This window comes from Solanum pennellii, chromosome 5 (assembly GCF_001406875.1).
Source record: "Solanum pennellii chromosome 5, SPENNV200".
In the NCBI taxonomy this organism is placed as follows: Eukaryota; Viridiplantae; Streptophyta; class Magnoliopsida; order Solanales; family Solanaceae; genus Solanum; species Solanum pennellii.
In genome coordinates, this window is record NC_028641.1 from 4,388,799 (window position 1) to 4,399,447 (window position 10,649).

A 10,649-nucleotide genomic window follows, 5' to 3' on the forward strand; every position below is an offset into this window, starting at 1 on the left:
ACACTCAACCCTACAAAGAGCCAAACCCACCCTTTGTACAATAAACTGTAAATTACAATTAAGAACAAAAACAAGACAAATAGTTCTACACGATAAAACCTTCTCACTCAAGAATGTTTTAAACGTAGTAATCCTATCAACCTTGAAGACTTCAATTTGATGAATAATTCTCCCTTGTTCTCTGCGTGAAGTCGTGGAATTCTTCTCTAGCATCGTGCTCTTCTTATAGAGTTTCTTTTGCCTTGTACACTCCTTATCAGATAAGGTAAGGAAGTTATTGTTGAACAAGGATTCCCTTTTAAAGTACAATCCTTATTATATACAACTTCCTTCCTTAATAATATATTTAAGGTTTTCCTTATTTGTATCAACTTATACTTTTAATATATTATTTTTGGCTTTGACAAATAACTCTATTTTCTTGATTACATGGCTGACCCATTTTACTCGATCTTGGACTCGAGCTTGGCTTCTTTTGCTGCGTACATTTGCTACTGATTATTTGCGCTTCTTGTCTATCATCAAAACATGAATTATCGATTCTATCATATTCTATCACTTTTGCAACTAGTTTTCCTACATTCACTAGTTCCAAAGGACACGATTTCCCTCGTTGAAATACTTTCTTCTGCAATAGTTCCCAACTCTGATCATCTTCTAGACGTGGAAGCGAATAAGGAACTCTGTACCCCTTAACATAGCTAGCCATCGCTTCATCTCTCGTTGTTATCATTATTCTACTTCCACAATTATTATTAGGGAAACATGATTGAAAATCATCCCATGCCTTACCATCCCATATGTTGTCTAATACAACAAGATATCTTTTTCTGTATAGACACTTTCGCAATATGTCTTCAGGATAAGGCCACTTATCATATTTAGAATGATCACCTGTAATTTGTGTTAGAATCTGAAGCAACAACTGTGTCCTATTATATGTTTGTGAAAGAGAACACCAAGCTCGAACATCAAAATGATCAATAATAGAACGACTATCGTATACCTTTCCAGCCAGAGCTGTTTTCCCTAAACCAGCCATTCCAACAATCGATACAACGTCCAGGCCCTTGGTTCCTCTTACCAAATAATCAGTTATATTTTGTGCATATTCATCAAACCCCACTAGTTCTTCGCCTACTGAAGGATAATAATAATAAGGTTCCATGCCAGAATTCTCCATAGTATAATTTGCTTATTGCCCCTCTAACGACTGATGGAAAACAGAATTTACATGAACAACAACATACTCTAATCATTAACAAGTCTTGAAAATGGTCACAAACAATCAAATTAGAAATAACAAAACAATAACAGAGTTAGAGTAGAGTATACGTACATCTTTAATCAGTACTTCCTAGAAAGACGATTTCCAAAAGACCCTCAGCATCAAATTCTTATGAATACGAGTATATAAATTCCATTGCTATAGTAAAATAAGACATAAAAATTAGCAAAAACAACAATATAAACAATGAAATTCCACCAAGTAAGCTCGGGGAAAAGTACTGCTTCGTGAAGGTAGAAAGACTGTTTTCAGAAAATCATGATAAAGCTCAAGTGCATCGGAATCTCACCTGTGGTAGCAAAAACATAGGAGGAGAAGGAGTTGACTTTAAAAGTGTATGATCGATGAGATTAGATCCAAACCCAAATGCATCATAGTTTAGACTTTATTGTAAAAAACTAGACATAAAGAAATAGCCTAAAATGAAAACTAACAAGGAATATGTCTCATCTTAGAGTTGAAACAGAGATATTAATATAATAATTGCTCCAAATTTCTGTTAATTATTAATGATTTTTTAATGGGAAAATTGTATATAATAGCAAACTAATAACCTAAAATAAATGGAGTAGCTAGGTTTTGATTTAATTGTGCTCCATAGCAAACGTTTGCAAAAAATTGCTAGGCGCTTCTCTCCCAAATATCTAGCTCGCCACTCTCCTCCAATCTCTCGCTCGCTTCCTCACTTTTTATACAAACACAAGTGTATAAAAATTGTTTCCAATTGTATAAAGTAGAGAAAATTGTATAAATACATATATTTTTGTTCCACTCTCTCCCCTCTTCCAGATCTCACTCTCCACTCTCCCAAATCTCGCTCGCCACCCTCGCCTTTCTCACTTATACAAACAAAAGCAAAATGTATAAATTGCGTTTCTATTTGTATAAAGCGTGAGAAAATTGTATATACACATGCAAGTACATATATTTTCGTCCTATACACTTATAATTATACAATAAACATACTCTCCTGCCCAGTTTCTTTTGCCTTTCTCTCTTTCTCGTTTTATACAATTCGATTCAATTGTATATTCCTTGTCAAGTCTCTTTTGTCTTACTCTCTTTCTCATTTTATACAAATTCAAATTGTATATAATCGTTCTATACACTTATAATAATACAATTCGTTTTATACACTTCGTTTTTATACAGTTCTCTACTCAAGTGTCTTTCTCTTTCTTGTTTTATACACTTCATTTTATACAATTTGCTTCAACTGTATATGTATAGCGAATTATACAGTTTTTATGTTTGCTATGGAGCGCAATTATGCAAACTTTGTTTTAGCATACAAATATGAATTTTTTATTTGCTATATGCAAAAGTTGCCCTTTTTAATTGAAGGGCCCATTTAAGTCTTGATTTAAGTATATCTAGATTAAACTATTTCCATTTGTTCTCGAAAGCTATTAGTTAGATAATTTAATCACATTAAATATATTTACTATTAAGATTAAATATTTGAATTTAAATGAACGTCTAAATATCAAAATGTTGTATTAAGATGATGCGTTAAGATTCAGACATCGAAATACGAATACACATTTGAATATTATGATGTTGCATCAATATATGAATACTAAATAATTAAGAGTATTTGTTTTTATTAACAATATAATTATGATTAGTTTGTTAGTTATGTTAGTTAGAGTGTTAGTTAGATGTCACATCAAGTTAGTTAGAATTTTGAAAGTTAGTTATTCACACCTTTTGCATTTTGTATCTTTTGTATTTGTTGAGTATAGGACTAACAATTCTCTTGTATATATATGTGAGAATCAATACAAGAAGATCTGAGTTTTATCTTCTACAATTCAACATATGCGATGCCTCCTTCTTCTTCTTCTTCTTCTTCTTCTTCCTAAATCGATTGTTATAGTTTCATTCTGTTTTGGTGTAAATCACCATTGTTGATCAGCTTGATATGGTATCAGAGCAAGGCTGTTCTTGCTGTTTATGATTTGAATCTGCTGTTGGTTTCTTCTTGTTTAGCTGTTTTTTTCTTGTATCCAATCGATCCTTCATCATGACAGAACCTGAAAGTGCTCCTTCAGCACAAGGAACCTCTGTTAACAGTGATGCACACAGCACTCTTTACATACATCCTTCGGATAGCCCTGGCATGGTATTAGTTCCAACTCAATTCGATGGAACAGGATATAGATCCTGGAGAAGGGGAGTTATGCGAGCTTTGTCAGTGAAGAACAAGCTTGGATTCATTGATGGCAGTTGTGTTAAGCCAACTGCAAGCTCAAGCCAGTTGCATCAATGGCAGAGATGCGATGACATGGTGACTTCCTGGATTTTAAACTCTCTCACTAAGGAAATTGCAGATAGTGTAGAGTATGTTAGTGATTCAGTGGAACTTTGGAAGGAACTTGAAGATAGATATGACCAAACAAATGGAGCAAAGCTATATCAAATTCAAAAGGAGATTAATGATCTCACACAGGGAAATTTGGATATAACAGTCTATTACACCAAGATGAAAAAGCTTTGGGAAGAATTGAGCACTTTGAATGTAAAGAATCAGTGCTCTTGTGCTTGTAGTTGTGGAGCCAAGGATGGACTGTACAAAGCAGAACAAGATAGACGTTTGATACAATTCTTAATGGGAATGAATGAGGTGTATACTGTGATAAGAGGCAACATTCTTATGATGAATCCTCTTCCAACAATGGCACAAGCCTTTTCCTTAATGATTCAAGAGGAGAAGCAAAGGGAGTTCAAACCTGCTAATCAAACTCCTATGGAATCGATTTCCTTGAATGTGAACTCTTCTAATAACAATGGAAAGGGATCAACAGGAAGAAACTACAAAACATCATTCTCTAATGAAAACTACTCTGGCAATACTTCAAGTAACAACAATTATGGAGGATCCAACTACTTTCCAGCTCACAGTAGCAATAGAAGTACTATGGTCTGTAGTTATTGCAAAAGGACAGGACATATTAGGGAGAAATGTTATAAGTTGATTGGATATCCTAGTCAGACTAATAGGAACAATGGATCTCATGCAAGGCAGAACAATAATCATGAATATAGAGGAAGGAGAGTTGTAGCCAATGTTCATGGATCCTCTGATAGTGTCGTATCTGCACAGGGAGAAGATTGCATGCAGAATAATCAGAATCAAATGGTTACATTCACTAAAGATCAATATGATAACATGATGAAACTTCTGCAGAATTTTCGAGTTGAAGGAACTGATATAAACAACTCAAATATGGAAGCTGGTTCTGTGAACTTTGCAGGTACTATAATATGCTCTTCATCTATTGATTTTGGCAATCCTTCATGTGAATGTTTTAAATCAAGTGCTGACCTATGGATCATTGATTCGGGAGCATCAAATCATATAACCTTTAACAAATCCTCTCTTACCAATATTCAAACCATGTCCTACCCTATGCTTGTCTCTTTACCCAATGGATACAAAGTTAAGGTGATAGAATTTGGAGATGTAGCGATCACATCTGGAATTGTTCTACACAATATGCTATATGTGCCCTCTTTTAAATATAATCTAGTGTCAGTTCACTCATTAACTCTTTCAATGAGAAGTGTTATCCTATTCACTAATGTTTCTTGTTTACTGCAGGCCCCTTCAGTGAAGAGGCCTCAGGTGCTTGGTAGTAGCAGAGAAGGACTCTATTTTCTTTGTTCAAGATGTCTGAAGAACCCTGCTACTTTCACCACATGCTGATGCATATCTCACAGCAATCACAACTCTTCTTTGTCTAGCAATAATGGTCAAGCCACAAACAAAACTTTACATGATAATAACAAATGTACTAGCCATACTGTTTGTTCTTCTACTTCTGATACTGTATCTACTAAACATAGTGTAAACCTATTGTGGCATAATAGACTTGGCCATGTGCCTTTTGTGAAAATGAGGAAAATATCTACCATCCCAGCCAGTTTCTCAAACAAACAACCTTTTATGTGTACAATCTGTCCTATGGCAAGACAAGAAAGATTGCCTTTTAGCCAAAGTGTCACACACTCTAACTCTATTTTTGAGCTTATTCATGTTGATATATGGGGTCCTTACCATGCACTTACCCATGACAATTACAGATATTTCATCACTATAGTAGATGATTTTAGTAGATCAACTTGGACTCATCTGTTAAGCACCAAGAGCAATGCCTTACAAGTTCTCAAAAACTTTGTAAATATGATAGAAAACCAATTCCAAACCACAGTCAAGATTGTTAGATCAGATAATGGACTTGAGTTTAATAACAATGAAACCAAATTCTTCTTTCAATCCAAAGGTATAATCCATCAAAAGAGCTGTCCATATACACCTCAACAAAACAGCATAGTGGAAAGAAAACACAAATATTTGTTAGAGACAGCAAGAGCTCTTCTATTTCAATCAAAGCTTCCCATAAAATACTGGGGGGAATGTGTACTTACAGCAACACATCTTATAAACAGACTTCCTTCAGTCTATTTGAAAAACAAATGTCCTTATGAAATCTTATACAAAACAAAACCAGATTACAGCCAACTTAGATCTTTTGGTTGTTTGTGCTACCCAACATTACCCAAAGTTCAAAGGGATAAATTGCAACCTAGAACCACTCCTCATGTGTTTGTAGGTTACCCCTTTGGAACAAAAGGATACAAAGTAATGAGTCTTGCCACAAAAAGGATACATGTGTCTAGGGATGTAGTGTTTCATGAGCATCTGTTCCCTTTTACATTAACTTCAGATAAATGTGTCTTTCCTTCTATTCCTGGTACAAATTCTACAAATGGCAGAACTATTTCTTTAGATGTTTTTGATGATTGTGTTGATCCAATGTTTGATAGCACTTTGGTAAATTAAAATACAGATGTGCTCCCTACTTCTTCAACCTTATCATCTAATCCTCCATCTCATAACAGAAATCAATCACCTTCTCCCCCTACATTACTACACAGAAGATCACAAAGAGAAAGCAAGATTCCTTCACATTTGAAAGATTACATCTACTCAATTCCTACCCTAAAGACTCATATTCCTACCTCACAGCCCATTCCCATTGATAAAAACTTTTCTTTAAATGCCATGTTCACTAAACACCATCACATTACTCCCAATGATATTGCATCTAATAGTCAAGCAATGGTTGAAAACATTTGCCATGATAGTGAGCCTTTATCTTATGAGGAAGCAGCCTTAAGTCCTGCATGGCAAAATGCCATGGTGCAAGAATTTGATGCACTTTATGCAAACAATACTTGGAGTCTTGTAAAACTACCTGCAGGAAAACAGGCAATTGGATGTAGATGGGTGTATAAAGTGAAGCACAAATCTGATGGTGGCATTGAGAGATTTAAAGCCAGACTAGTAGTTAAAGGCTACACTCAACAGGCTGGTGTGGATTATACAGAGACCTATTCTCCAGTGGTTAAAATGACCACTGTGAGAACCTTAATTGCATGTGCTGTTAAAAAAGGTTGGGAGATGTCTCAGCTTGATGTGAACAATGCCTTTCTTCATGGTGATCTCCATGAAGAAGTATACATGAAACTACCACAGGGACTTGCTGTGGATGACTTGAGCTTAGTGTGCAAGCTAAACAAGTCTCTTTATGGTTTAAAACAGGCTAGTCGACAATGGTATGCCAAGTTGACTGAGGCTCTATCACTCAGAGGATATGTACATTCCCATCATGATTACTCACTTTTCCATAGAAAGGTTGGTGCCTTAGTTGTCTTTGTTGCAGTCTATGTTGATGATATTATTCTCACAGGAACAGACACTGCTGAGATACACAGTTAAAGGCCTACTTGGATGATACTTTTAAGATTAAAGATCTTGGTCGATTGCATTACTTTCTAGGAATGGAGATACTTGACATACCAGGAGGGGTACCTGTCTCCCAAAGAAAGTTTGTATTGGATTTACTAAAAGAATATGATTGTTATGGCCAGAGTTCACTTGCATCTCCTCTTGATCCAACTATAAAACTAAAGGCCAAAGAAGGAACCCCATTACCTGATCCTACATACTACAGAAAACTAGTAGGAAAATTGAATTTCCTTACTAACACTAGACTGGATATAGCATTCAGTGTTCAACACTTGAGCCAGTTTATGCAAGATCCTAGAACTTCACATTTACAGGCAGCATTTCATCTTCTTAGGTACTTGAAACAGGATCCAACTCTAGGCCTTCATCTGTCCAGAGATTCTGATTGCTCAATCAAGGCATATTGTGATTCAGACTGGGCATCTTGTCCAGACTCAAGAAGATCAGTTAGTGGATACTTGGTTTTACTTGGGAACAGTCCAATCAGCTGGAAATCAAAGAAACAAGAAACCATCTCATTATCCTCTGCAGAAGCAGAATATAGATCCATCAGGAAGGTAGTAGGTAAGCTGGTTTGGCTTCACAGGTTGACAAAAGAGTTAACTATATCTGATTCTTCACCTATTCCTGTCTTTTGTGATAGTCAGTCTGCCATCCACATAGCTCACAATCCTGTTTTCCATGAGAGAACCAAGCATATCGAAGTCGATTGTCACTTTGTACGCAGCAAACTTCAGGAGGGGCTCATTTCACTACATCACATTTCTACTACTGAGCAGCTAGCAGATATACTCACAAAGGCTCTCACTGGAGTTAAACATTCAGCATTACTCAACAAGTTGGCTGTGAGATCATCACTGCCAACTTGAGGAGGGGTATTAACAATATAATTATGATTAGTTTGTTAGTTATGTTAGTTAGAGTGTTAGTTAGATGTCACATCAAGTTAGTTAGAATTTTGAAAGTTAGTTAGTCACACCTTTTGCATTTTGTATCTTTTGTATTTGTTGAGTATAGGACTAACAATTCTCTTGTATATATATGTGAGAATCAATACAAGAAGATCTGAGTTTTATCTTCTACAATTCAACATATGCGATGCCTCCTTCTTCTTCTTCTTCTTCTTCTTCTTCCTAAATCGATTGTTATAGTTTCATTCTGTTTTGGTGTAAATCACCATTGTTGATCAGCTTGATAGTTTTCAAGTTCGGGATGATTTTATATTGTATTTTAACTAATTGGGCCGCCAATCTTGGGCCTGTATGCCTCTAACGACCAAAAACTAAATGGGCTTCAATTGGGCTTAAAACAAACTTAGACTGGTCTTTTGCCTAATTTTTATTTGTGGGCCAAATCCACTTTGATAATAAACATGAGGTATAAAACACGATATTAAAGATGCTAATTACTTAATGAAATGATAGTTTACATAATTACATAATGTGTACGATACACTGGATTTCATGTTTCTTAATATATATGCGTTAAATTTGCACTATTTTTGGCGGTTTACATGTATCATTAGTAACTTAATTCCATCAAATAAGAAGAAAATACGTGTTCTTATAATTTCGATCATAGTTCTAGTTTTTAGCTTATGGATTAGAATAGTCCTAATAGTAAAACAAAACATACAAAAAATAAAAGTTAATGTTCATTACATAAAATCCAAATTCCAACAAAGTTCTGCATTTATATATATCTGAAAAAACCTCTTTGTAAACAACTTTGGATATGACTAACCACTGGCCTAAAACACCACTATATATAGGTGCGGAGCTAGAGTGCCGACTATAAACTTGATCGAACATTGTAATTTTATTTTAAATCTTAAAAGTTTATAGAATATGTACACGTTATTATTTCTTTTGTTTCAATCTATGTGATATCCTTTCTTCTTCTTTTTTAGTTTGTTCAGAAAATGATTTCACATTTATATGATAAAATATAACTCATCTTTGAAATTTTCCCTTTACCATATGGTTGAAATGATTTATAATCACGGAAATATCTAAAATTTGTTTTAGACAATATATTTTAATGGAGAAAATAATTTAAGTCTAATAGTACATTAAGAAAACTTAGAATTAAAAAATTATAAATTTCAAATTCTAATTTCGCATGTAGAAATTAAGAGAAGTAGCATTTTGTAGGTTTCGTCAAGTCCCCATGCATATTGTACGTACTAAAAGAAGTTAAAAAGTTTTGGGATAAGTGATGAGAAAGTTTTATGGTGCAAAATTTTAGTCAGAGTTCTTTAAATTTTTTAACTTACAAAGCCATCAAATCAACTTGTATTTTTTGATGAAAGGCCTATCAACTAGTTCAATAAAGGCTTCTTTGTTGCTGTTTAGATGACTTCACCTTTTGCACTATTACATCTTTCTTCCAATTTATCATGTGATAGTTCGATATTTGTATTGGAGTTTTCATTTATTTAAATTTGTATGACGTAAGGTATTAAAGAACTCAAACTCAAGAATACCTATACTTAAGAATGAAGAAATATTAATTCCTATATCCATCTCACGACTATCTAATAATATAAAAATTAATTGATATTGTTAGTGTACAAAAAGTTAAACTCATACAATCATATGGGTAGACATAATTTGAAAAGGACAATATGCCTTAAGATTTTTAAAACAAAATAGGGAACTTAAAAATCAACAATATTCATATTCAATCAAGAGTTATGGTCAAATCGATAGAGTCTCTCAACCTTTAAACAGAGACCTCAAGTTCGGAATCCTGAGTATAGAGAATTTTTTCTTTAAATATGTCCTACATGATAGAAATCAGAATTAGTTGAAACCTCAATACAGATATCGAACACTGATTTATAAGAAATAAAAAGGAACAATCCATGTTAAAAGATTATATATACTATTGGTTTTGCCCTTATGCATAGAGACAAGAAGCAAAAGAGGGGCATTTGGAGGGGTGGGGTTGGGGGGTAAATAGTGTAGGATATGCAGAATGTACAGTATTTGCCAATGTAACATTTCATAGGAGAACACATAAAAATGGAGAGAGAAATGAAAGGATTAAACAACTATGAGACATATGAAGTGACAAGGCCTTAAAAATACAAATTGGGAATCTAGCATCTTATTTGGTTCACTATTTAATTGTCTTTTCCCATTTTTTTTTAATCCTCATGAGTAATTGTTCAGGAAGACTACAGTATTTTAGCTAACGAAAAGAGAGAGATTATACTTTAAGATATAAATACAGGTAAAATAATTAAAACCTCTCCTAATTAATATCATCTCCATTCCAAAGTAATTAAGTATCACCTTTTAAAAATTCAAGACAAAAAAAATAGTATGTTCTTCTAACTTTACTTTTGAAGAGACATTTATTAAACAAAAATATTCTAGTTTAAAAAACTACAAATCATATGTACTAATTTCTTAAATCAACGCTGAGTTTTGCTAAAAACGACACTTTTTGGCATGATAACCATACTTTCTTAGGGAACATGTAAAAAAAATACGATACATAATTTGAGACGAAGACTATATATATATATATATATATATA

General features: G+C 33.9%; 1 long non-coding RNA gene and 1 pseudogene across 2 annotated transcripts in view; both read right to left on the minus strand.

Annotated features, from left to right (window-relative positions):
* The window catches only part of LOC107019964, a 9,113-nt pseudogene extending 7,422 nt beyond the window's left edge, over positions 1-1,691 (minus strand). Inside the window, exons 1-2 of the transcript XR_003578323.1 lie at positions 1,578-1,691; positions 564-1,426 (exon numbers count right to left, since the gene is read on the minus strand). The product of XR_003578323.1 is annotated as a putative late blight resistance protein homolog R1B-17 (transcript). The remainder of the gene's footprint in view (positions 1-563; positions 1,427-1,577) is intronic.
* The window catches only part of LOC114077256, a 20,581-nt gene that overhangs the window by 8,598 nt on the left and 1,334 nt on the right, over positions 1-10,649 (minus strand). The window contains exon 2 of the long non-coding RNA XR_003578324.1: positions 6,342-6,345. This is a non-coding gene — a long non-coding RNA (uncharacterized LOC114077256). The remainder of the gene's footprint in view (positions 1-6,341; positions 6,346-10,649) is intronic.